Here is a 25000-nt window from a genome sequence, read left to right as displayed (position 1 = left end):
TAAAAAGATTAATAAAATCAATGTACCCTGAATAAGACTGTAAACAGAGGTTAAGATAACATATGAATACCAGCATTAGGAATGAAACAGATTAAATATATAATAATATATTATATATAATCCTAAAGATATTTTAAAAACAAGGGAGAGATATTATAAATGTCTTTATGTCAATATATGTGAAACATTTGATAAGATAGATGCATTCCTTGAAAAGCACAATATGGCTGGGTACAGTGGCTCATGCCTGTAATCTCAGCACTTCAAGAGGCCGCCGTAAGTAGATCACCTGAGATCAGGAGTTTGAGACCAGCCTGGCCAACATGGTGAAACCCCATCTCTACTAAAATATAGAAGTGATAATCATGGGCATTCTTGCCATGTTCCGAACCTCAGGTTCATTGTTGGTGTTTTGTACTTAAGATTTATTAGACTAAAGAAATTCCCCTTTATTCTCATTTTGAGAGTTTTAAACCATGAATTATTGAATTTAATCAAATACTTATTCTACTAAGATGAAAATACAAAATACTAAATACGAAAATTACTACTAAAAATACAAAATTGCGACAAAAATTACTATTAAAAATACAAAAATTAGCTGGGCGTAGTGGCATGTGTCTGTAATCGCAGCTACTCGGGATGCTGAAGCACCAGAATTGCTTGAACCCGGGAGGTGGAGGTTGCAGTGAGCCAAGATTGCGCCACTGGGTGATAGAGCAAGACACTGTCTCAAAGGAAAAAAAAGAGAGAGAGGAAACCCTTTAGAATGTCTTGTAATGTACATCTGTGAACAAGATGTTGTCTCAACTTTTGTTAGACTTAATTCGTCTTATTTTTCACCAGCAGAATAGGTTAGGGCCCACCTTAATGGTCTCATTTAAACTCAATCACTTCTTTAAAGGTTCTGTCTCCACACACAGTCACATTCTGAGGTACTGGAGGTTAGGACTTCAACATGTACATTTTGAGGGGACACAATGCAGCCTATAACACCTTCGGACAAAACAGGCAAACAGTATGCAAAAATGGCTTCATTGCTGAAATCCTAAAGCATTAAGGAAGAACTAATATAATATACATACTCTTTTGGAAAATAGAAAAAGTGAAAACTCTTCACAATTCATTTTATAAGGCCAGCATAATCTTCATACTAAAATCTGAGAAGGAATTACTAAAGAAGAAATTACAAGTCAATCTTTGTGTTAAACATTCTAGATATAAAACCACTAAACACAGTAAGAGGAATCAGACCCAGTAATATAACAGTCAAATGTTAAGCTATAATGTGTGTTTCAGTAACTTGAAATTTTTTATCAAAAAAACAATCACTTTAAATTTACTACAAAGTATAAAAGAAAAAACCAATGATCATATCAGTAGATGCAGTATAAGTATTTAATGAAATTCAACACTACATTGGTTAAAAAAAAGAAAAAAAGCAATCTAAGTATAAAAAGGAAATTTCTTAAGCCCATAGTACATATATACAAAATCCCACCTTTTTTTTTTTTTTTTTTTTTTTTTTTTTGACAGGAGTCTTGTTCCGTCACTGGGCTGGAGTGCAGTAGTGCAACCTCGGCTCATTGCAACCTCCACCTCCCTGGTTCAAGGGATTCTCCTGCCTCAGCCTCCCAAATAGCTGGGATTACAGATGCACACCACCACGCCCCAGCTAATTTTTGTATTTTTAGTAGCGACGGGGGTTTCACCATTCTGGCCAGGATGGTTTTGATCTCCTGACCTCGTGATCTGCACACCTCGGCCTCCCAAAGTGCTGAGATAACAGGTGTGAGCCGCCGCGCCTGGCCCCAAATCCTACATTTAATATCCTATTTGTAGTAAGTATTTAACACTTTTCACAGATATTGGGATCAAGACAAGCACAACCACTATCACCACTGCTATTCAGCATTGTATTGGGGATCTTAGGCCATTAAATAAGACGAAGTATTAAAAGATATTAAGATTGACAATGAAGAAATAGGACTGCCACCATTTCCAGATAATGTAATTATCTACTTGAAAAAATCTCTAAAATCTACAAATTATTAGAATCATTAAGTGAAAATAAGTTTGCTGGGTACACAAACCAATATTCAAATATATGTTACATGTATATATTGAAAAAACAATGAATTTTTAAAATGTCATTTACAATATCAAAACTATCAATAATCTAATAATAAATACAATAATAAATGTAATAAAAATATGTAAGAGTGGTACATTAATAGCTACAAATCACTGTGCATAGATTTTTTAAAATATCAAAATAAATGAAGGGATATAATATATTCATTGATTGAAAGGCTCAGATTAAATATAATTGAAATAAAATATTGAAACAGAACTTTTGGTAGAATTGACAAGTTGTTTCTAAAACGCATGTCCAAGTGGAAAGGAAGTCTTGCAGAGGAAGAGGAAATCTGAAGGACTTTACTACCACATAACAAGATTTATTGTATTCTGAAGATACACTGATTAAGAAAGTGTTACTGACATAAAGATAAAGAGACCAATGAAACAAAATGGATCTGCCCATGTGAAACTACTTACGATGCAATTCAGTAAGGGAAAGAGAGATTTTTCTAAAGGTGGTGCTGAATCAAGTGGATATACAAAGGAAGACAATGTGAGCACTGATATTTTTCCTTAAATGATTCCCTAAACAAATTCAAGGTGGATTAGAGATTCAAATGTTCAAGTTTAAACAATAAAAGTTATAAAGGAAAACAATGAACGATCTTCATGAACTTTGGGTCGGCAAATACTTCCTGTTTAATAAGCACAAAAAGCAATAACTATAAATATTTTTATTTATTTTATTTTAGACTTCAGAACTTTCAGTGATCCAGAGACACTATCAATAGTGTAAAAATGCAAAGCACAGAATAGAAGAAGATATTTGTGATACATATTACGATGAAGGACTCACGTCTAGTGTGATAGTTAATATTGAGCATCGACTTGATTGGATTGAAGGATGCAATATTGATGCTGGATGTGTCTGTAAGGGTGTTGGAAAGGAGATTAACATTTGAGTCAGTGGGCTGGGGAAAGCAGACCCACCTTTAATTGGGTGGGCACCATCTAATCAGCCACCAGTGAATATAAAGCAGGCAGAAAAACTTGAAGGGACTAGACGGGACTAGCCTCTCTGCCCACATCTTTCTCCTGTGCTGGATGCTTCCTACCCTCTAACATCAGACTCCAGGTCTTTCAGTTTTGGTACTGGCTCTCCTTGCTCCTTAGCTTGCAGACAGCATTTTGTGGGACCTTGTGATCATTTAAGTTAATACTTAATAAACCCTCCTTTATATTTCTATATATCCTATTAGTTCTGTCCCTCTAAGGGAACCCTGACTAATACATCTAGACTATATTAAGAATTCCTTAAAATCAAGGAAAAAAAAACTACAGACCATAAAACACGTGGTGGAGTCTGCATAGAGTCTCATGGGGAAATGGCTGATAAGCCGGTTGATATGGCTTTGCATCAGGAGAACAGGGTCTGAAGGCAGGGAACCTAGGCCTGTTCACACAGACCTCCTAGAACAAAACTGAAAGGAAAACCCTAACCCTCCATGCCTAAGCAACAGAAGGACCAGGACTAATTCCCTTTGCAAACCCCCTGCAACCAGTCAGACTGATTGCAGGCCAGTTTTTGCTTACATAGAAGTGCAACTTTGTAACTTCACCTTATGTTTGCACAGGAGTGTGACCTTTGTAACTCCACTTGGTTTCTTTCTGCAAGCAGTCAGACTGATTGCAGGCCCTCACTTCATTAACATGAGGTGAGCAACAAGTGGCCAATGGGAAACTTCTAGCAGGTATTTGGCCCCAAGAAGATTCTGTATCTGGGCCCTTGAGCCGCCACTGGAGCCACTCCCACACTGTGGAGTGTACTTTCATTTTCAGTAAATCCCTGTTTTTGTTATTTTGTTGCTTCATTCTTAGGTTGCTTTGTTGTGCATTTTGTCCATTTCTTTGTTCAAAACAAAACACCAAGAACCTGGACAACTTGCAGTGAAGACCCTCTACTAGTAACAGTTTGGCTGTGTCCCCACCCAAATCTCATCTTGAATTGCAGCTCCCATAATTCCCACGTATTGTGGGAGGGTCCCCTTGGGAGAAAACTGAATCATGAGGGCGGTTTCCACCATACTGTCCTTGTGGTAGTGAGTAAGTCTTACAAGATCTGATGGTTTTATGAGGGGAAACCCTTTCGCTTGGTTTTTCATTCTCTCTTGTCTGCCACCATGTACAACATGCCTTTCACCTTCCACCATGATTGTGAGACCTCCCTAGCCACGTGAAACTGTGAGTTCATTATATCTCTTTTTCTTTATAAATTACCCAGTCTCAGATATGTCTTTACCAGCTATATGAAAATGGACTAATACACTGGTCTCTTAACACTGGGGTCCTCTTTCATGGACAGTGAAAGCTCCCCCTCAATGCAATACTAACTTATTATTTTTTAATCCTCTGGGAAGGCCCTCTGTTTTGGCAGAACATTTCAGCTTCAACATCTGTATAGGGTATATATAGCAGATTGGCAGTAACCATTCATTTTCATCTCCTTCAAGTGAGCCTTCCTAGACTAGAGGCTAGAAAGAACAACATTTCTCCAACTCTTGCAGTTAGGGTTCTGGGTGTTATTTACGCTTTGCCTCAGGATTTTCAAATATGGAAAGAAGGGGCCTTCTGTTTCTTTTGTTTTGTGCTCACAAGCATTGACATGGACTCACTGGGATTTTCTGCAGAGGAATGCCATGTAAGGAGCAGCAGTTTGTTCATTCACATCTGGGAGACATGCTGTGCTCTGCAATATGTAATTCTGAAAGTATGGTTTCCAGACCAGCAGCAGCAGAATATGGCAACTTGTTTAGAAATGTAAATTGCTTTTGACTGCTCTGTGTTTTCTTGGAGTCTGTAGTTGTCTGTTTGGCATCCATTGATCAGAGGGGCCAAACTATAGCCAGAGTTATTTACCTCTCCTGCTATCCAGAGCTCGTACTTTGAATGACCTTTTTAATCTAACTCTCACACACTAAGCCAATATTTCCCCTGTGCTAAATCAACCAAGGGCCAAATATCAGACAACCAGGTACAGCTTCGATACCCAAAGCCTGCCAAAATTATTCAAACTAGCCAATTCTAAACTGTTCACCCTGATCTGCCCTGCCTTTCCCATGGAAACCCCATTAAGGACTGTAATTTATGCCTTCCTTCCGATCCTTTCTGCCTCCTGGGTGACACTGGCACTTCCCACTGTGGCCCTGCATGGTGTGCTATGCCTCTCGTTTCTAGGGAAACTGTGAACAACATAATGATTTCCTTTCAATGGGATTGACCTCTCTGTGTCTTCACTCTGTCGTCTTTATAAATTAAGACCTGGGCACCAATCACTGGCAGACTTGCTTTCTGTCATGATAAATTAGATGTCATGCCAGATTTTGAGAACTACTGCCCTATAGGGAACACCAGTGTTGCAGAACCTCCTGACTGCCGGCCTACAGTTGCCTGAAGTTAATAATTCTAGTGGAAGCGTCTTGATTTCCTACTTTCTTGATTCTGGGAACAACACCACCCTCGATGGAGACTATTTCTTTGAAGTTATTTTGGCAGCAATTCCTGCAGAATCAAATTAGAACTGATACCTTTCTCCATCCCTCTCTTCTAAAAATTTTGTAAGCCTCTGTATTCTTTATTAATCCACTTTTATTTAAAATAGCTTGAGAGGTTTTGATTCTAAGGTACTTTTTTAAAAAAAATATTATTTGTCCAGGCTCACGCCTATAATCCAAGCACTTTGGGAGGCTGAGGTGGGTGGATTACCTGAGGTCAGGAATCTGAGACCAGCCTGGCCAACATGGTGAAACCTCACCTCTACTAAAAATACAAAAATTAACTGGGCATGGTGGTGCATGCCTGTAATTCCAGTTACTCATGGGGCTGAGGCAGAAGAATCCTCTGAACCCAGGAGGCAGAGATCACACTAGTACACTCCAGCCTGGGCAACAGAGCAAGACTCCATCTCAAATAAAATAAACAAATAAATAAATTTAATTCATTCAATTTTTTGTAGGGATGGGAGTCTTGCTCTGTTGCCCAGGCTCTTGCCCAGGTTAGTCTGGGACTCCCACCTTGGCCTCCCAAAGTGCTGGGATTATATACATGAGTCACCCCAGCTTGCCTAAGTAAACTTCTGATTGACATATAATATAACACAATATTGATGCAGAAATGTATATAAATCATAGTTCTACGACTCAATAAGTTTTCACAAAGTGAACACACCTATGAACCCAGAACTCAGTCTGAGAAATACAACCGTTCCCAAGATCTCTATCAAGTTTCTTCGTGGCCTTTCTGAGTGTGACAATCATCTGCCTGATTCTAACACCACACATTTGTTGAGCTCGTTTCAAGCTACAGTATATATAAACGAAAGCACGTATGCTGTTGTGAATGGCATCACTTCAATATTATGTTTGTGAGATTCTTCCAATTTGTGTGTAATTGAAAATTTTATATCCCTGTTGCTCTACTATTCCTTTGTATGAAAAACAGCTATTTATGTTTTCTATTGATGATGGACTTTGGACTGTTTTTAGTCTGGGACTAAAATGTCTAGAATAGTTTTTTTCCTACAAGTGAACTCTGATTCATTTGTTTTACCTGAATCTATTCTGCCATGCTTTGGTCCACATATATGAATGAGGAGAAAATTTTAAAAAGAGATTGGAGCCATCGCAAATCTCTGTTCATTTTATTCTAAGTAAAACAAGAATTGATTCAATAAATTCAGTGCATATTAATATTAATTACAGAAAATTTCCTTTTTTGCTGATTTTTTAAAGCGTGAAAAGTCTGTTATTTCTTCAGGATTTAACTTCCTTCAAACTAGAGTTCTGAAGGAATTTGATTAAAATGTTATACGCATGTTAAAATGTGTAGACCAAATAAAAGGGATATGATATGACTATGGAAACACTTCTATCACAAGTTACATTTTCCGTTAAATTTGTATTTAGTCATTTCATAACTTGACTGATACTCATTTTAACAAGAAAGTGTAAATAACAGACTGCTCAGTTAAATATGGAATCTGGTTCTCTTACTCCAAACTCAGCTTAATACTACTCTCAGAACAGACTCCCTTTGTTAAACCGTGGGACTTCTTAGAGATTACTTTATTAGTATTTCCATAGAAAAGCAGTATTTCCTCGCTCCCCCTCACCCTGCCTTCACTCTTTACCCGTCTCCTTTCATTATTTAGATGTCACAATAGACCTCTCTGTTACCATTCTCGTCTCCTCCTCTGCCCACTCTGCCTTTCCTCCTCTTCCTCGACTTCTCTTTCTTCTCTAGAAAATGAGATTAAAACTCTCTCAGCAGGGTAGACAAATCACTCTCAGGTCTTAGGAAAACACTGTTACTGAGATACTAAGGTCGAAACGTAAGAGGGAGAAAGAAAACGTGCTGGCTTGATTAAATTTAGAGCAACGTGGGAAGCCCCCGCGTCAGCCAAAAGTCAAACCAAATTCTGAGCCTAAAAAGCTTAACAATGTCACAACGAAGGGACACAGAGGAGACTTTTCCATATAATTTTTCGCTTCCTTCACCTACGACACAAATCAGGGGAAGCGATTCTGTGCCTGGACTCCCTTAGAAACACCGTCATTCACCGAGGAGCTTAGGGCTCCGAGAAGTCCGAACATCCCGGATTAGAGGAGAGTCGGCCAGGACTCCCCGTGGGAACCGGGTAGGTTTGGTGCCCGCTGCGGCGAGTACAGAAACCTGGCCGGCCCGGGGCAGGCAGGCGCTCGCTGGGTGTTTTTCAACTGCCTGGATATTTCCTGGAAATTAATGCTTATGCGATGAGGTCTCTCTCTAATTGCAGTGCTCTCAATTACTAAGAGTATCCTGACTTCTTTTCCTCGAATTCTCATTTCACCTGAGCGTTTCCAGCAAACTCACCAAAGACAGAAGTTTGCACACATCACCTAGCACGTGATTCCACCAATATATCAAGGTCAGAGGCTTTGTAGCTGTAGTCGTGGCCGAGTGGTTAAGGCGATGGACTAGAAATCCATTGGGGTCTCCCCGCGCAGGTTCGAATCCTGCCGACTACGGGATGAAGCAATGTTTTCCATAAGCAAAACGCACGTCTTGGTGTTGCTGCCTCTTATCCTGTCTTCGAACCCCCCTGCCTCGGATTTTCTTCATGTAATTGTGCCTGTGGAGAAAACAAATATTTATATTCACAAGGTGTCTCTCATCTTTGTGTTCACAAATATGTCTTGGAAAAGTAGGGCTGGGCACGATGGCTCATGCCTATAATTTCAGCACTTTGGGAGATCGACGTTGGTGGATAGCTTGAGGCCAGTTCGAGACCAGCCTGGTCAACATGGCAAAACCCCATCTCTGCATTTCCAAGACTAGATGGCTTCATTGGTAGATTCTATCAAACCTTTAAAGAGGAAATAATATCACGTCTACATAAACTTTTCCAGAAAAAGGTAGAGAACTATTTCCTACTCATTTCATGAAATGAATATTAGTTGATATCAAAACTTGGGGAGGGGGGAAGATGAAGGGAAACAAAGAACATAAATGTATTTATTTCCACTGAACTTTACACTTAAAAATGGTAAAGATGGTAAATTATACATATATATTTTACCTCAATAAAATAAGCTACTGTAAAAATTAAAAAATAAAATAGGCCTGCCTCGGCAAAAGCAAAGTGAAAAAACACCAGATCACAGTTGGAGGAAAAAACAAACAAACAAACCAGTGTTCCTCATGAAAATAGGTGTAAAAAATTCTTAACAAATGTCAGCAAATTGAATCAGCAATTTTTAAAAAGGATGCTATGCTGTGACCAGTGGGATTTTTCCCTTGAATGCTGAGGGGACTGTGATTTTCTGTTCTTAAACGTGTCATTTTCCATCTCTATAAGGAAAGAGTAATAGATGCAGAGTAAGATGCCTTGATATGAATACTCAGTAGCCCTGTGAATGTAAAAACTTCTCTTACCTGGACATTTTTCTTATTGTAAAAGTGGGTGGCAGCACCTCATGGAACTGTCCTGAGAGTTAAATGAGGTCATGAAGGCATTTTCTAAAATGTGAAATTTAGAATAGATAGTAGCATTATTTTCACTTGATCTTAGCCAAAGGGACGAATATCCATGTCACACCACTCCTTATTTCTTCAGGCAGATAACAAGTTATTACAATCATCTTGTAGCCTTAAGGAAGTGTGAGAACACTTTAAATACAAATACAAATAAATACATATACTTTGCCTGAAAATTTGAGAGAAGAGCTGAAAGAAGAAAACGATGAGGAGCTATGATTCCAGCACCTCAGATAAATTAGTATTAATTTTTTGTCCTTACACAGTTTTTTAATGCATTAAGTATGCAATGGCATATTTTAACCTGTTTTTCCATTTTAAATTTTCCTATTACATAAATAATGCAGAGATTGTTTTTATGACAAATGTAAAGAATACAAAAGTAATCAAAATCTATATTTTATTTTTAATGGACTAATTTGGGGCTTCATTTATTATACATAGAACTATTTATGTTTGCTATTTTGTGTATTAAAGTTTACACACATTTTCCAAGTAAAACGATAAGAATCTAATTCTTTAACAGCTGCATGGCACCCTGTGATAGGAGTGCATCACACCATTCCCTTACATTGTAACCATGTAAATCAGGTAAATCACCAGCTGTTTTTGCCCTGCTTCCACTTTGATCAAAGTGCTGATTTCATAAAAGTTAGGCAGTCTTCCTTCCATTCAGTCTTCAGCTACCTACGAGTGTCCAGAACTATTGGAAGATGGGCTGTCCAAAGGCATTGGATGAGTGGGGGCCATAAGTTAGGGTCTCACTCCACTTCATAATAAGCGAAGTTTAGTTCCAGGTGCAGACTTCACCACCAGAGCTGAGACCACAGCCCACTTCCCGGCTCCGACGGGAGCTCGCTCACTCTTTACTACAGTGAAGTTTGTATTGTTCGCTTGGAACGCTGATGATGGTCATGCTCACGCGGGAGGGCTCTCATCCAGTGCTCTTATCCAGGTGGCTCAGGAGGTTGACTTTTTTTTTTTTTTTTTTTTTTTAACCAAACTGTTGTTGTACCTGAAAGTTTGTGTTCCAATCACAAAACCAATTGTCTTGTACTTAGTATTTATGCTGATTTGCATTCCTTCATGTCTATAACGTGACAAAAAGGATAACAGGGCCGTGTAGTCGTGGCCGAGTGGTTAAGGCGATGGACTAGAAATCCATTGGGGTCTCCCCGCGCAGGTTCGAATCCTGCCGACTACGGATTCCTGGTTTTAGATAATAGGAAATGTTTGGAAGAAAGTAATTTAAATCCACTTACCTGTTGGGACCTGAACTTGTTTGGTACTTTCCTGATCCTGAAACCTCCCAACAATGGAGGTTAGAAGTTACTGAATACCTACCACTTTCATTAAGATTATGGATCCCTTAATAAGTAGTTCCCTAATCATTTTCCCTTTAGCAGAACCTCCGCACCGTTCTCTGTGACACCTCGTAGTTTCCCTGCTCTCCAAACCCTCTTGAAGCCTGTACTTGTTACAAGTCTTGATAGTGCTTTCCTCTTCATGGAAATTTAGTCCTAGTCAGAGGGTCCAAGTCTTTGGTCAATTATCAGTTTCTGTGGAATCAATGGTTCAACTGCTTTGGTAGCCCAGTCTTGCTGCTTGCAAGTGACTAGAAATACTGTCAGATACCATCACAATCAAAAGAGCAGGCTGTCCTGACAGACCCGGTCGTTCCGGCTCAGGTGGCAGGTTAAGGTGTAAATTCGCCAAGTATAATCAATTTAGTAGAATACAAAACAGACTTTAAAAAAGTGGACAAGAGTACTTAAGTTTATTAGAGGCAATCAAAGCCATTACAGTTCAGTTCTTCCTTCCTAGTTTAGTGGTGCGTATCCTCGCTTGTCACGCAGGAGACCCGGGTTCGATTCCTCAACGGGGGGAGGGGAGAGGCCGCCTTTGCGTTTTCCGCCCCTACCTGGCTCTGGGGGTGAAGCTGCGGTGGGACCCACCTGCCAGTCCTCCTGAACCGCTATGGACCCTCTTGACTTTCCTCACTCGTGCGACCAGCAGCTCTGATTTTAAAAAACCAGTCAATTCTGAAACCTCAAAGCCACAGTTACTTTAAGGCCCAGAGGATAGATTCAATGACACAAAATTTACAACACTCATTAAAAGTTAATGAGAATACAGTTGTCTAGCACCTGCCTCTTATTTGCATGGTCAAAAAGATCACGTAGATGTCCAAGTCCTCCATCCTTCTGACATCAAATCCTGGAATGAAGATACTGACACGGCCCAGGAGGTGGAGGTTCCAGTGAGCCGAGATCGTGCCATTGCACTCTAGCCTGGGCAACAGGAGAAAAACTCTGCCTCAAAAACAAACAAATAAACAAAAAACTGAAGGGGCAGAAATCGTGTTTTATTGCGGGAACAAGGAAAAAGTAGTCCCTAGATACAAGCACTTTCATGTTACTCCGTGGTCGAACATTTGGCTCAAGTGGTCACATTGTTCAAGGGGATTCCTGGTTAAAATGGTGGTGAAACCCAGGACTTTATTTTTGCTTTCTTAAGATGCCCATAAGTTGACAATAAAAGCAATTAAAAAATGTGCGAACCTACAGTGATGAAGAGAGCATGAGAGCAAATAACAGAGAGTAAAAAACATTGTTTGCTTCCCAAATTAAGTAGTTTGATGCAGTGGAGATTTATGTCTTACCAATGTAACAGTCCATTGCAGATTTTTGTGTCAGCAAAGAAAGAGGAAACTGGTTTTTGTCCTTGAGTTGATTCAAGGCTCCAGGCCCCTTCCAACTTATGGATCTATTATCCCCTAGAGCTTGGGAAAGTGCACATTTCTTAAAGGCTTGCAGAAAAACATGCTACTTGCATTCATGATTTATTTATTATAACTAATCATATGGCCTCACTGAGGTATAAGGAGTCTTGGTAAGCACAGACTTTGGCTGGGTAGCTTATTCCCACGTACAACACTGTACTATGGAAGAGGAGACATGAATTTAGGTGGATACCACAGTTATCAACAAAATTTTGGAGACAGAAGAGAGTTGGATAAATAGTAATTGAATTGGAGTGGACCAAGCTGAAACTTAGCTGTTTGCAAGGTGGGAAGCCAACAATAATAAAGTTGGTATCACAGATTCTTGGAAAGGCTTAAGAGTTGGAAGAACCATGTAACCTCAGGCTCATTCGTCCGTACTGCCCCTCCTTCACAGATATGGAAGATGGGAGGTTTATTGTGGGGAAAGGAAAAGGCTCCAGAGATGGTCTCAACTTCAGGATACCAAGTATAACTGAAATTGGGAGTGAAGTGCATGTGGAAAATTGGGAGATGGACACCTGAGCTCCCTTTCTGTTTCAGAAGAAATGGATAGCTAGGCTGTCACTACCTCTAGCCCTAAACATGCAGAAGATTGAGACTGAAAGACCCTGCTCCCCAAGGAAATGGACCATCATAAGAAAATTGATCCATAGATATGGACATATCAAGGGTCTGGACTGAAATGACTCATGCACATTCTAAAATGAGGCCTATTTATTGGCATAGCATGCCCATAGTACTAATTAGGGTTTGGGGTCTACCTCCTAAATCTGACTGAACTGCTAAGTGCCACCAGAAACTGGAGAAAAGCTATGTCCTAAAGCAAACAAATGAAAGAAGAGAGCCTGGTAGAAATAGAGATAAATAGGGAACAGGAGCAAAAAACAAAAACAAACCTCAAAAACCTATCATTATTATTCTCAGGGAAATAAGACAGCATTCTGTATATATGAGAATAATAAGATACTATTCTATTACCATTATCATCATCATTTCAAGATGGAGTCTCACTCAGTGCCTCAGGCTGGTTCTCGGCTCACTGCAACCTCCATCTCCCAGGTTCAAGTGATTCTCCTGCCTCAGCCTCCAGAGTAGCTGGGACTACAGGTGCCCGCCACTACACCCAGCTAATTTTTGTATTCTTTTTGAGTTGAGATGAGGTTTCACAATATTGGCTAGGCTGGCCTCAAACTCCTGACCTTGTGATCCACCCACTTCGGCCTCCTGAAGTATTGGGATTAGAGGCGTGAGCCACCACGCCCGGCCTAAGATACTACTACTTCTTAAAAGCATTAAGGGGAACAAGAACCCTTGAAAATAACAAATATGGGCACAGGGCCGGAGTATTTAGCCAAGAAAACTGTGTATGCCTCAGGGAAGCTCTGAGAGAATGGCTGTGGACGCATGCCACTGTGGTTTGAATCCACAGGGTAATTTAATCACCCTGCCCATGCTAAAGGTGTTAAACGGCAAATTGAAGGTGAAGGTGTAAACTCTCAATTCAGTAAAAACAAAAATTTCCAGAAGGTGTCTGACCAGAAAGCACCCCCGAAGTGGCTGCAGGCAGAAGCTGAGACCACTAAGTGATTTCCAAGACCATCAGCAGCCTCTTCCTCATGTTGCCATCATTCTCCTCCTTGACAATCTCCATGACGATGACAACTGGATCTTTATCTCCAGGCCTGGCTTCTCTCCTGAGTCCTCCTAGTGGACAAGTCCACTTGAATGTACTACAGTTACATCAAAGGGCAACATCTAAAAGAGCAAAAGAAATGTGCTTTTTCCTTGACCACCATCCTAATTAAAAAAAAAAAAAAATCCTTCCTTTTAATGCGAAATAAATATCTCCAGGGAGTAATATCTTTTTAAAAAAGGAAAATAAGTCTGGGTAACACAGCAAAACCCCATTTCCATGAACAATACAAAAAATTAGCAAGGCGTGGTGGCACACACCTGTAGTCCCAGCTACTTGAGGGGCTGAAGCAGGAGAATCGCTTGAGCCTGGGAGGCTGAGGCTGACGTGAGCTGAGATCATTCCACTGAACTTCAGCCTGGATGACAAAATGAGACCCTATCTCAAAACAGAAAAGAAAATAACAAATATGATGATAGAAAAAAAGTTTAGCAGAGGGTTAGAAGATCAAGTTGAGAACGTTTCTCATAAAAAGGAACAAAAAAGAAAAATGGAAAAATAGAATAAAAGATAAGAGGCTGGGCGCAGTGGCTCACGCCTGTAATCCCAGCACTTTGGGAAGCTAAGGCAGGCAGATCACGAGGTCAGGAGTTCGAGACCAGCCTAGCCAACATGGTGAAATCCTGTGTCTACTAAAAATACAAAAATTAGCCAGGTGTGGTGGCACGCACCTGTAATCCCAGCTACTCGGGAGGCTGAGGCAGGAGAATTACTTGAACCAGTGAGCTGAGATCACGCCACTGCACTCCAGCCTGGACAACAGAGTGAGACTTCATCTCAAAAAAAAAAAAAGAAGAAGAAAGAAAAGAAAATTAGAGGATGAGTCTAGAAGATTCAACAACATGTGATTGAAAGTTTCATGGAAAGACAACAAAGAAAATAGAGAGGGAAAGCTATTAATGAATGCAATAAAATTTTCTAAACCTAAAAGGGATCCACCTACTGGTAGCACAATGAACCAAAAAAAAAAAAAGACCAAGAATTATCCAGGGTGTCTATTTTAGAATGGCATTTAAATTCATTACCACACTGGTAACTAGAAGACAAAAAAGTAATGCTCACAGAATTCTAAGATAAAATTATTTGCACACTAGAAATTCCTACCTGACCAAACTGAAATCATTTATGAAGTTTGAATAAATATATTTTAAGAAATGCATTATATTTTTTTAGGTCATCAGCACCAGAGACCTCATGAAGACTTAAACTCCAGTGTCTTTCATGCAGGGAACTGGTTACAGAGGTGGTGGAAGATCAAAGAAGCCAAGTTGGGTGGGAGGTAGAAATCTGTCTAAACCCAAGGGGTGGGATCTCCCTGTGGAGCAGGCACATCTGTCAGGATCTGGAGCCATGGAGGAGACACAACTGCTTCCAGAAACGCTGCAAGAAACAGGGAGGGAAAGCAAGAAACACCCTGACTTCTTTCTTCCCTCTCCCTCTCAACATTCCTTCATTGTCTCCTTTTGGCTGAACTCAGGCGGAGTCAGCAGCCATCGGAGGAAATGCAGCGGCAGGGGCCAGCCACTGGCACTACAGCAGTGACCACAGGAGTGGCTAGGAATGTATCTGGGCACAAACAGGCTTGAGATTGCCCAATGCAAAATCTCGAAAAATTTCTCTTTTCTCAGAAAGCTATTGGAGGATCTTCTCCACCACAAATAGGGAGTAAACCGAGATTTGTGACAACAAAAAAAGGATTCGACACCGGTGAGTGGTAAAGGGGCTCTTCGGCAGATGGAGAAGCATCAGCATGGGAGCTATAAAGCAGACCTAGAAATTAACCAGCCCAGATTGGACAACTTTAAAATAAAAGGAACTAAAAAATGTTTGACTGAATTCAGAGGTTTTGCAGCACTGGAAGAGAGCTGGGGGACAAGGTAGTATTAGGTACACGGAGAGAAAGCAAACAAACAAAAGAGGCAGTATTCGAATCAGGAAAAACCCGGGAATGTAGTTATAGTATACAAGTGATCCTGCCGCGAACAGCATTTCCATGGGCATAATAAGAAAAACACTTAACGCTATTTAGCCCCAATACTATGATACAAATACATTGAAAAAAAAGCTACCCTCATCTTTTCTATTTGTGTTTTAGGCTACATAGAAGAGCTGTATGTCTTTTCTTTCAGAGAGGGAAGTCTTTAGATATCTGTATCAATCAGGACATGAGCAGGAAGTGGAATGTTTACTCGTACTAGGAAAGTTGAGGATAATTTATTTAAATTATTATTTACAACTAAACGGGTAACATTAAATTATTATTTACAAATAAATGTAGGGCAATAACAAGGCTTTTTCAGATTACTGGAGCCAGTAATCCGCACTACCCTTGAGCTTGACGGGAGGTACGATGGAGCCGCAGCTCTTTGGAGAGGGCTATGTAGAGGCGTCCTGGCAGATGCTGGGACATTTCCTGGGGTATTCAGACTGCAGCCAACAGAACCGGAGGATACATATACCAGCCTCACCCTTCAGTCACAATCAGTCGTGTTTATGAGGTGTCAGGCACTGTTCAACGTTCTCATTGAATTCTTTCAATAACCCATAAGTGTTCTTTTTATTCCAGTTTGACAGTTGAGGAAACTAAAACACAGATTAAGTTCCTTGCCCAAGGTCATAGAACTGGGAGTGAAAAGCACCTGGGCAGTTGACACTAGTAACCCTAAATTCAGTTTAGAGAGAGTTTGGAACAGGAAAATGCTGTGCTGCTTTGTTTATCTTATGATTTTATTTATATGAAAGATCCAGAATAGAGCGATCCATCGCGACAGTGCACAGACTGGGGTGGTTGCCAAGGGCTGCAGGGGAGGGAAGAAAGGGGAGAAGCTGTTTAATGAGTAAGGGGTTTTACCCTGGAGGGATAGAAATGTTTCAGAACTAGACAGAGGTGGTGGTTACACAACACTGTGAATGTAGTGAAGGGTATTGAATTGTTCACTTTAAAATTATTGTGGAAAAAAAAAAAACAAAAAAAAAAAACAGAAAAGACTGTCTGCCTTAGCTCTCCTGAACAAATGCAGTGTTAATCCGCTGCGTACAAGTACTGAGGCATCAGCCTAAATCATTGGTTCCCAGTCAGAGGTGGTTTTGCTCCCCAGAGGACATCTGACAGTAGCTGGAGACATTTTTGATTGTCATAACAGGAGGGAGGATACTACTGAGCTTAGTAGGCAGGGTCCAGGGATGCTACTGACCTTCGCACAAAGCACAGGACGGCCTCCACCACAAAATGACCTGGGCCAACATGCCAGTGCTACTGAGTGCCAAGACTTAAAAACCCTGGGCTAGGCCATCAGGCGCTGAGGGTGAGGGGAATAAGGCCCCGAGGGATAACCCGACCAGAAGAGCTCCCCTCTGTCACCCAGGAAAGAGGCCGAGAGGGGAAAGGCAGGAGACGGACTCCCCCTTTCTTTTTCTGAATACCCTGGAAATCAGTGCGGCCTCGGAGGTCCACGGCGAAGCTCAGATCCTGCTGTGGAAGCGGCTGGGAGGGGCGGCTTTCTCCTCCCCAAGCTTGCGGAGCTGCTCTTCTGTCCTTGCTCAGACGCTCTTCTCTGCAGACTGCCCTTCCCGACAGGACAGACGCAGCCGGTGTGTGGGGCGCTCCTGCCCCGACGCTGCGAAACGGTGCAGCGCTGTCACGAGGATTCCATGCGCAGCGCCAGGGCCCCGTTCGCAACGGCGAGAGGCCTTCGAAACGGCGTCTGGCCTGACGGTGTGGAGGAATCTGCGGCCCGAAAGCACTGCCCGCTGCCCAGGACAGTCCACAGACATCGCAGCGGCCTGGGAGCCAGGACACTACCACCAGGCTCCCGCTGCTCCGTCCCACGCTCGGCCCAGCGGCCCCGGACGGCGCCCTCCCACTCCCCAGACCTGGGTCCCCCGGTCCCCTGGCCCCGTCGCCCCACATGGCCAGCGAGTTAGCCCTGACACGCCCAGTCCCTGCTTCCTTGTGTTGATTAAAAAAAAAAAAAAAAAAAAAAAGGCCTTGCCAATCCATTTGGCTTATAAAAGAATGTATTGTGCACATTTACTGTAATGATAATAATGATGTGAGAAATAATTTGGGAGAATGGGGTACAAAATCAGCTACAGTCATGAGAGTTGCACCTGGAAGAGGCTGCCTCTCTGGTGCTCAGAGCTTGAGAATTAGTCCTTAATGAGTAAATGTATATAGCGCATTTTTGAGGGATATGCTTTCCTTGTTTGAGCATGATAGAATCAGCACTAAACGGAAGCCAGTAAAATTCTCTATAACAAACTATCTCAGTAGACGTCCAATTACCCTGTGATAAATATGCGCCGTGCATCTCCCCACTGTCTGACCTGCTTGTGTCTGCGTCAGGTATCCCCAAACTGCACTGTCAGGAACATACACCCCAAGAGCCCTCTGAGAACTGGTTTAACTAGTATTTTGGCTTGTTATGGGTGCATCTGTGACCTAATTTACAAGACCTAGATTAATGAAATGTTCATCCACAATTAAAAGATCATTTTACTTCAGTAGTATGATGTTCAATTTCTACTTATAGAACTTATTTTTTATTAGTTAAAAATTATGCTAGATAACACAGAGAGAAATATCAAATGCAGAGAATTCTTAGCTTGAGATCCATTGACCTCAAGTGTTTCATGAACACCTTAGGATAGTTTTCAAAATGGTATATGTGCGTATCTAGGGGCATCTTTCTGAGAAAGGGGTTTCCTAGATTTTGGTCTGGACCTGGAGTCCAGGCCAAAACAATATTGTACAAATCTTTGCTCTACTGACTTCTTGACATTGGGAATTTGAGGGAGAGGAATTTTCCATCAGCATTTTGTGTTTTTGGAAATAAATGACTAAGCAAACATGAAGATTAATTCCCAAACCAATTCCCAAGGACTGGTACCAGTAGCTCCTGGTGCAGAACCAACTTCAGTCTGGCAGGGAACACAAGAATGTTCAGTTAATACTGAGGGCAAAAGGTCAATAGGAATCGCCTAAGCTCCCCACAGTCACTTCTGTTGCTCCCTGATGTTTACTGTTCAAAGCAGATACTTGCTCATAAAGCAAACAACCTTGACACCCTGGCCTGATCCATGGTCTTGGTCTATGGTTCAACTTTTTCTCATCTCTTCTTTTACTTCCGCTATGGTATTGCCACCCAGAAAACCAGTCCAGAGACTGTGCCCCTGTCTTGCATCTTATAGTATGTGAAAAGTTTGGGCCAATGCTGTCTTCTAAATACCATCTTCAATTCCTGCCTAAACTCAAATACCCAGCTTCTTTGAGCTTCTCAGTTTATCTAGGCTGTTAGCTTCCAGTCAGCTGCAGTTTCCCCTAACTGTCTCTGTGTGGGTGTTATTTTATTCACAGTTTTTAGCCACAATCCCATCACTACAAACTGAAATCTCCACAGGCAGGGCCAGTGCTCAATTCTGTGCCCATAGCACTAAGGACAGATGGGTATGGCACGAAAGTTTGTCCTTCCGATTTCCAAGTCAGTATCTCCCAGGCCGGCTGCAGGCTGTGCAAGCTGCGTCACGGGGTCTGATAATGTGGCTCGGCCGGGCGCGGTGGCTCAAGCCTGTAATTCCAGCACTTTGGGAGGCCGAGGCGGGTGGATCACGAGGTCAAGAGATCGAGACCATCCTGGTCAACACGGTGAAACCCCGTCTCTACTAAAAATACAAAAAATTAGCTGGGCATGGTGGCACGTGCCTGTAATCCCAGCTACTCAGGAGGCTGAGGCAATTGAACTGCCTCAACCCAGGAGGCGGAGGTTGCGGTGAGCCGAGATCGCGCCATTGCACTCCAGCCTGGGTAACGAGCGAAACTCTGTCTCCAAAAAAAAAAAAAAAAAAAAAAAAGATAATGTGGCTCATTAAGCAAAAAGACAGGAGAATTGTACCAATGCACGTTGTAAGCCGGAGTTCTGAATTCACTTTGAAGAAATAACTTCATTTGATCTCATTTTTGTTCTTATTCCCAGAAGCAATAGTTTCCATTTAATTGGGAAGATAGAAAGGAGAGTTCTCATATAGCCCCACACTCAGTTTCCCTTATTATTAAAATCTTACATTGGTATGCTACATTTGTTACAAATAATTAACACATATTTATAGATTATTATTAACTAAAATGAATATGTTATTTAGTTTTCCTTCATTTTTACTTAATTTCCTTCCTTGGTTCCAGTATTCTATTCAGAATTCCATGTTATTTTTAGTCATCATGACTCCTTAGGCCCTCTTGCTGTGGCAGTCCTGGATTTTGATGACCTTGACAGTTTTGATGAGTCTTGGTCAGGTATTTTGTGGAATGTCCTTCAACTAGGATTTGTCTGATATTTTTCTCATAATCAGATTGGAGTTAGGAGTTTGAAGGAGCAAGACCACAGTGGTAGTTTTTTTGTTTGTTTGTTTTGAGACAGAGTCTCCCTCTGACACCCAGGCTGGAGGGCAGTGGCACCATCTTGGCTGTCTGCAACCTCCACCTCCTGGGTTCAAGTGATTCTCCTGCCTCACCTCCTGAGTAACTGGGATTATGGGTATCTGCTGCCACACCTGGCTAATTTTTGTATTTTTAGTAGAGACGGGGTTTCACCATGTTGCCCAGGCTGGTCTCGAACTCCTGTCCTCAAGTGATCCGCCTGCCTCAGCCTCGCAAAGTGCTGAGATTACAGGCATGAACCACCACGCTTGGGCTAAAGTGCCATTTTTATGACATTATATCAAGGCTATATACGATCCACATGGCTTATCACTGCTGGTGTAGTGCTTTTCTGATTTATTCACTGCTTATGTCCCCACCCTTTTTCATACTGTATTCTGTAGGGAATTACTGTACAGAGACCACATGAAGGGGTGGAGTTATTTGGAATTCTTCTTCTCAGGAGATTCCCTGAAAAACTGAGATTGGTTGCACATCAGGGAAGTTGTAGGAATTGGTTTGAAGTCTTCTATTTATTGTCACTTAAATTGTTTCAGCTCTGACCATACAGGGATATTTTTACCTTTTTTTTTTTTTTCTTTTTTCCAGAGAGCACAGAACTTGGTACAAGCCCTAGCCCTTAGAAATGCTCGTCTTAAATTTGTTACATGGACCTTCAGTTTTTCAAAAGCCTGCAGAGGGCTAGATTCGTATTGAAAATGCTTAGGATCCTCATGCTTGTTCACGAGGCTCCTGGAAACCACCTTTAGTTACCCCGTTTGGCAAGAAGGTTTCATTCTGCCTTGCTCTCTGGTAGGGAGTGAATCAGAAGGCCACGGGGCTGAGAGAAGATGGATTGGATGAGATGTGCACGGATGCTCTCTTTGCCACTGTACAGCGGCCACTGCAGCTCACGCCGCAGAGCACTCGGCCCCACGGGCGGGGCCGGTTTTAACCTGGTAGGGGCAGTGCCGCCTCATGTAAGCCGGAAGGACTTTTGTCCGTTATGTGCAGATATCTGTATGCAATAAAGCCATTTTGGCAGTTGCCGCTACCTCTCCTGTGATCTTGTTGGGAAGGTTCATATCCTATCACCTGCGACTGTTGACTCTTAAAGACCCTCTGCCTCCTGCCTCAGTCTTTCTGTTTGGCAATATAAGGTCGCTTTTGTCTCCTGCAATGAACAGTCCTGGACAAGTCACGTCCCGGTCTTGGCATCAGTAAAATTTTACTGCTGAATAATTTGGGAGAGGCTCATAGTCACTCCCATTGAAAAAGAGCAACTCAAAGCTGTAGGTGAGAAGCGAATTAGAAAATCCTGCTTTGCAAACAGTGGCGCTTTCACGGTGCTTTACCCTCGGGCGTCCACGAGGCGGCGCCTTCACGGAAGGCACAGAGCATCTTCCGGTGTCCGGCGCGTCTTGCGCCCCCGCGACGCCGCAGCCGGGACTAGCACGCACGCTGCCTCCTCTCAAGTCATCCGCAGTTCGCATGTCACGAAGCGGAGCTTCCACAAGCGTTCCTAGCGTTAGGCGCAGAGAACGCGAGACACAGGCTCGGGAGGCGGCGAGCCTGGCGGATCTTACAACAGCGCCACCTGTCAGCGCAGCTGGGCTGGTGCGCTCCCCTGCGCGGGGGCAGCGGGCTGAGCGCGGCCGAACCCTGGCGGGGGGACGCCGAGGGCCCGCGAGGTACGGACCTACCGTTTCTGCCCCTAGAAACCATTTGCTCTTAGACGTTTCAGAAGAGCCCGGTGCGAGACGAAAAGGGAACGTGTGTCACGGCGGCAGATAACGCACATTGGAGTGGAAACTCAGGTTTTTAAAGGGACCGTACCCTTGACTGCAGAAATGAAGATGTATTCCATCAGGAAGGCGTGCTGGCGAGCTCTGCCGACACGAGGTTCCATGGTGTAATGGTTAGCACTCTGGACTCTGAATCCAGCGATCCGAGTTCAAATCTCGGTGGAACCTGAGGATTTTTTCTTCTTGCTTCCTATTTTTTCTTTCTAAAATTAATTTCCCCTTTAGATATGATTGGCAGGGAATCTCCAGTTCATATGAACCCAGAGTATGATGCGGGCTCTGTGTGGGCCCCGCTGACTCCATGTTCCATGTTCAGAGTAGGAGACCATTCCTCATACCTCCTTCCTTTTGCTTCCCTCCTCACCATCACCTAACAGATATTCTGATGCCCAAAATAATTTGAGTTGCGTTAAACTTTTTATTTGATTTATTGCTTTGTCAAATGCAGTGAATTCACTTCAGAGGACAAAAAGGACTCAACAGATTTGAGGGAGAAAAACGATACTTGTATATCTTTTTGCCCAGAGAGAATGAGGCTTTATAATGCCTTTTAGATGCAATCACTAGAATTTATAGGTGTTTGATTTGCCACTGAGAAACCAAGACTCTTAAAAATAAATCTGTACTTGAAATAATTGCTTAAACTCTCTTAGGTATTTGAACACTATGGGATCCTCACATGATAGCTTGAATCGCTGCCAACACAGTAAGTAAATATCCAGATACAGCTTCTAAGTGTTTCCATGGTGTTCTGTTGGTCATTTCTATGACATTAACCCACCACACAGAATTGCTGTCAGGGCTGAATATGTCCCATAGAAACACAGAGCTTTAAGATTGTATCCTAGGATGTCTCTGTGATTATTTTATCTTCATAAAACTAAATGTCTCCTGTTGCATGCTAGTTTACTTTCTGGTAAATGTTTAGATTTGTCACAACTTAAGGTAAGACAAAGAAGTTATTGGGTCTCTGGAGAAGTAGTTTGATCTTATCTATTAGTATTTATAAAATTGAATACTTTAATTGCAGATACAGAGTATCAGGCTATACATTATAATCTTTATTCATTTAATCTTATATTGCTATAATTAACCATCTCTATTGTTGCATGTAGCTACCATTCATTCATTGATTTCATGTTAGCTGCTTTGTAGTATGAATATGCCACAGCTCATTCATTCATCTTTCCACTAATGGGAGACCTAGAGTTGTTTATAATGTAAATTTGATTTTGAATTATGCTAGTTCTTGGGCCACAAAAATTAAAAATTATTTTACTGCAGAGGAGATTTCTGATTCCACAACTGTACATTTAATGGAGAATCCATAACTTTGAGCTGTCATTTTCATTTTCCAAATGCTTCCACACATAATGATTATTCACCCTTTTATAGTGTACTACCCAATCCTTCTAATTCCTCATGCATTTCCTAGTGTTAACTGCTAGCAGAATCATGTTCCCCAGCATGGAATACCTTTGCTAGGCTTTATGCCACCACTGCCTCTAAAAGTTTACATATCTAACTGCATTTAGCAGATATCTATTTGTTCACCCTTACCAGGGCGAATGTCGCAAGAAAATAGATGCTTACTTTTAATTTAGATGGACCTAATTTGCTTCTAAATATTTCTTCATAGATTTATTATACTTGCATAAAGATTTATCACGACAAAATACATAATCTTGGAAGTTTTTTACCTTTGTTTATATGCATGTTTCTTCTGAAAGAAGAAATACATCTGATTTGCAAAGCTTAGGGCACCTGCCTGCCATCCTAACTGCATATTAGCCTAGAAAATTGCTTTAGACAGTTTGGACTACTATATATAATATTTGTTGAATTAGGCAACAAACATTTATTTCTTACAATTCTGAAGGCTGGGCAATCCAAAATCAAGGTTCCATCTGATTCAGCATCTGGTGAGGACTCTATTCTTGGTTTGCAGTCTGCTGCCCTCTTGCTATATCCTCACATACTGGAGAGAGGGAGAAAATTCCTTCAGGGTGATATCTGATGCCAGCTGTGAAAATGTGGAATCTCTGGAAGACAGACACTAAGTGTTAGAAGTGCAAGAGGTTCCTGACAATAATCCCATAACAATAAACAAAGGGGAGAGGGACAGATGAATGCAGGAAGAGCTTTCAGACCAAGATGTGGGTCTAGCACGGGCAACAGGAGAGAAGAGGGAAGTAGGATTCAGTAGAAAAGGCCTGAGGTTTTGACACAGCTCCGAGACTTCAAGAAAGTCTTGTGTAGCCCAATGGGAAGCTTTGGTATGAAGATTGCCCGTGGATGCGACCCTAGTTAAGAGGAAATGGCCAATCTTTAGCATACACCCCCCCTGCTCACCAGGAAAAAAATAACTTTAGTTTGAACACTGTAGAAGATGGTGAAAGAACCATAGAGGGTGTCAGCTGACAGCATTTCTTGCAACTGAAAACAAGTTCTTCCTTGAAGGAAGAGCTGAGCAGTGCACCTCCATGTCCACAGAAATTGTACAATACACATTTAATGATATTTCAATATAGATGAAGATTATTGAAACAAATTCATTTACTTAAATAAAAATATAGAACACTACACTCAACAAAAGATGTTATTTTATTTATTAAAAGAAATTGGATTGTATATATTTGATGTTTACAACATCATGCTATGAAATACATGTAGATTGTAAAATGGCTGTTCCAGTGAAGTGAATTAGCATCTATCATCTCACATAGCTACATGTTTTTTTTTTTTTACAAGAGCAGCTAAACTTTACTCATTTAACAAAAATCCCAAATATAATACAACTGGATTCCCTAGAGTCCTCATGTTGTATAGTAGCCTTCTAGACTTGTTCATACTACATATCTGCTACTTTGTATCTTTGTGTATTTCCCTATTTCTTTCCTCCTCACCCACCCCTGGCAACCAATTTTTTATTTTCTCTGCATGTTTGACCTTTTCTTTTCTTTTTTTTTTACATCCACATATAATTGAGATATCACAATATTTTTCTTTCTATGTCCGGCTTATTTCACTGAGCATAACATCCTCCAGGGTCATCCATGTTGTGGCAAATGGCAGGAACTGCTAAGTAATACTACACACACACACACACACACACACACACACACACACACACACACACACACACACACACA

The 25000-nt window shown here is 41.5% G+C and overlaps 1 long non-coding RNA gene and 3 other non-coding genes across 4 annotated transcripts in view; all 4 read left to right on the top strand.

Moving 5' to 3' along the window:
* Positions 1–19951, top strand: part of LOC116546018 — a 30157-nt gene extending 10206 nt beyond the window's left edge. The window contains exons 2-3 of the long non-coding RNA XR_004266554.1: positions 4738–4899; positions 19810–19951. This is a non-coding gene — a long non-coding RNA (uncharacterized LOC116546018). The remainder of the gene's footprint in view (positions 1–4737; positions 4900–19809) is intronic.
* Positions 8063–8144, top strand: TRNAS-AGA. The gene has a single exon. It is a non-coding gene; the product is annotated as a tRNA-Ser (tRNA).
* TRNAS-AGA lies at positions 10276–10357 on the top strand. Its single transcript has one exon. It is a non-coding gene; the product is annotated as a tRNA-Ser (tRNA).
* Positions 19952–21944: 1993 nt separating the features above from the next.
* Positions 21945–22016, top strand: TRNAQ-CUG. Its single transcript has one exon. It is a non-coding gene; the product is annotated as a tRNA-Gln (tRNA).
* Positions 22017–25000: the final 2984 nt, after the last annotated feature.

The sequence above is a fragment of the Sapajus apella genome, unplaced genomic scaffold (assembly GCF_009761245.1).
Source record: "Sapajus apella isolate SASKATOON/1434 unplaced genomic scaffold, GSC_monkey_1.0 scaffold505, whole genome shotgun sequence".
Lineage (NCBI taxonomy): Eukaryota > Metazoa > Chordata > Mammalia > Primates > Cebidae > Sapajus > Sapajus apella.
The sequence above is the reverse complement of the archived record's forward strand: the minus strand, read 5'-3'. Positions and strand labels throughout refer to the sequence as shown.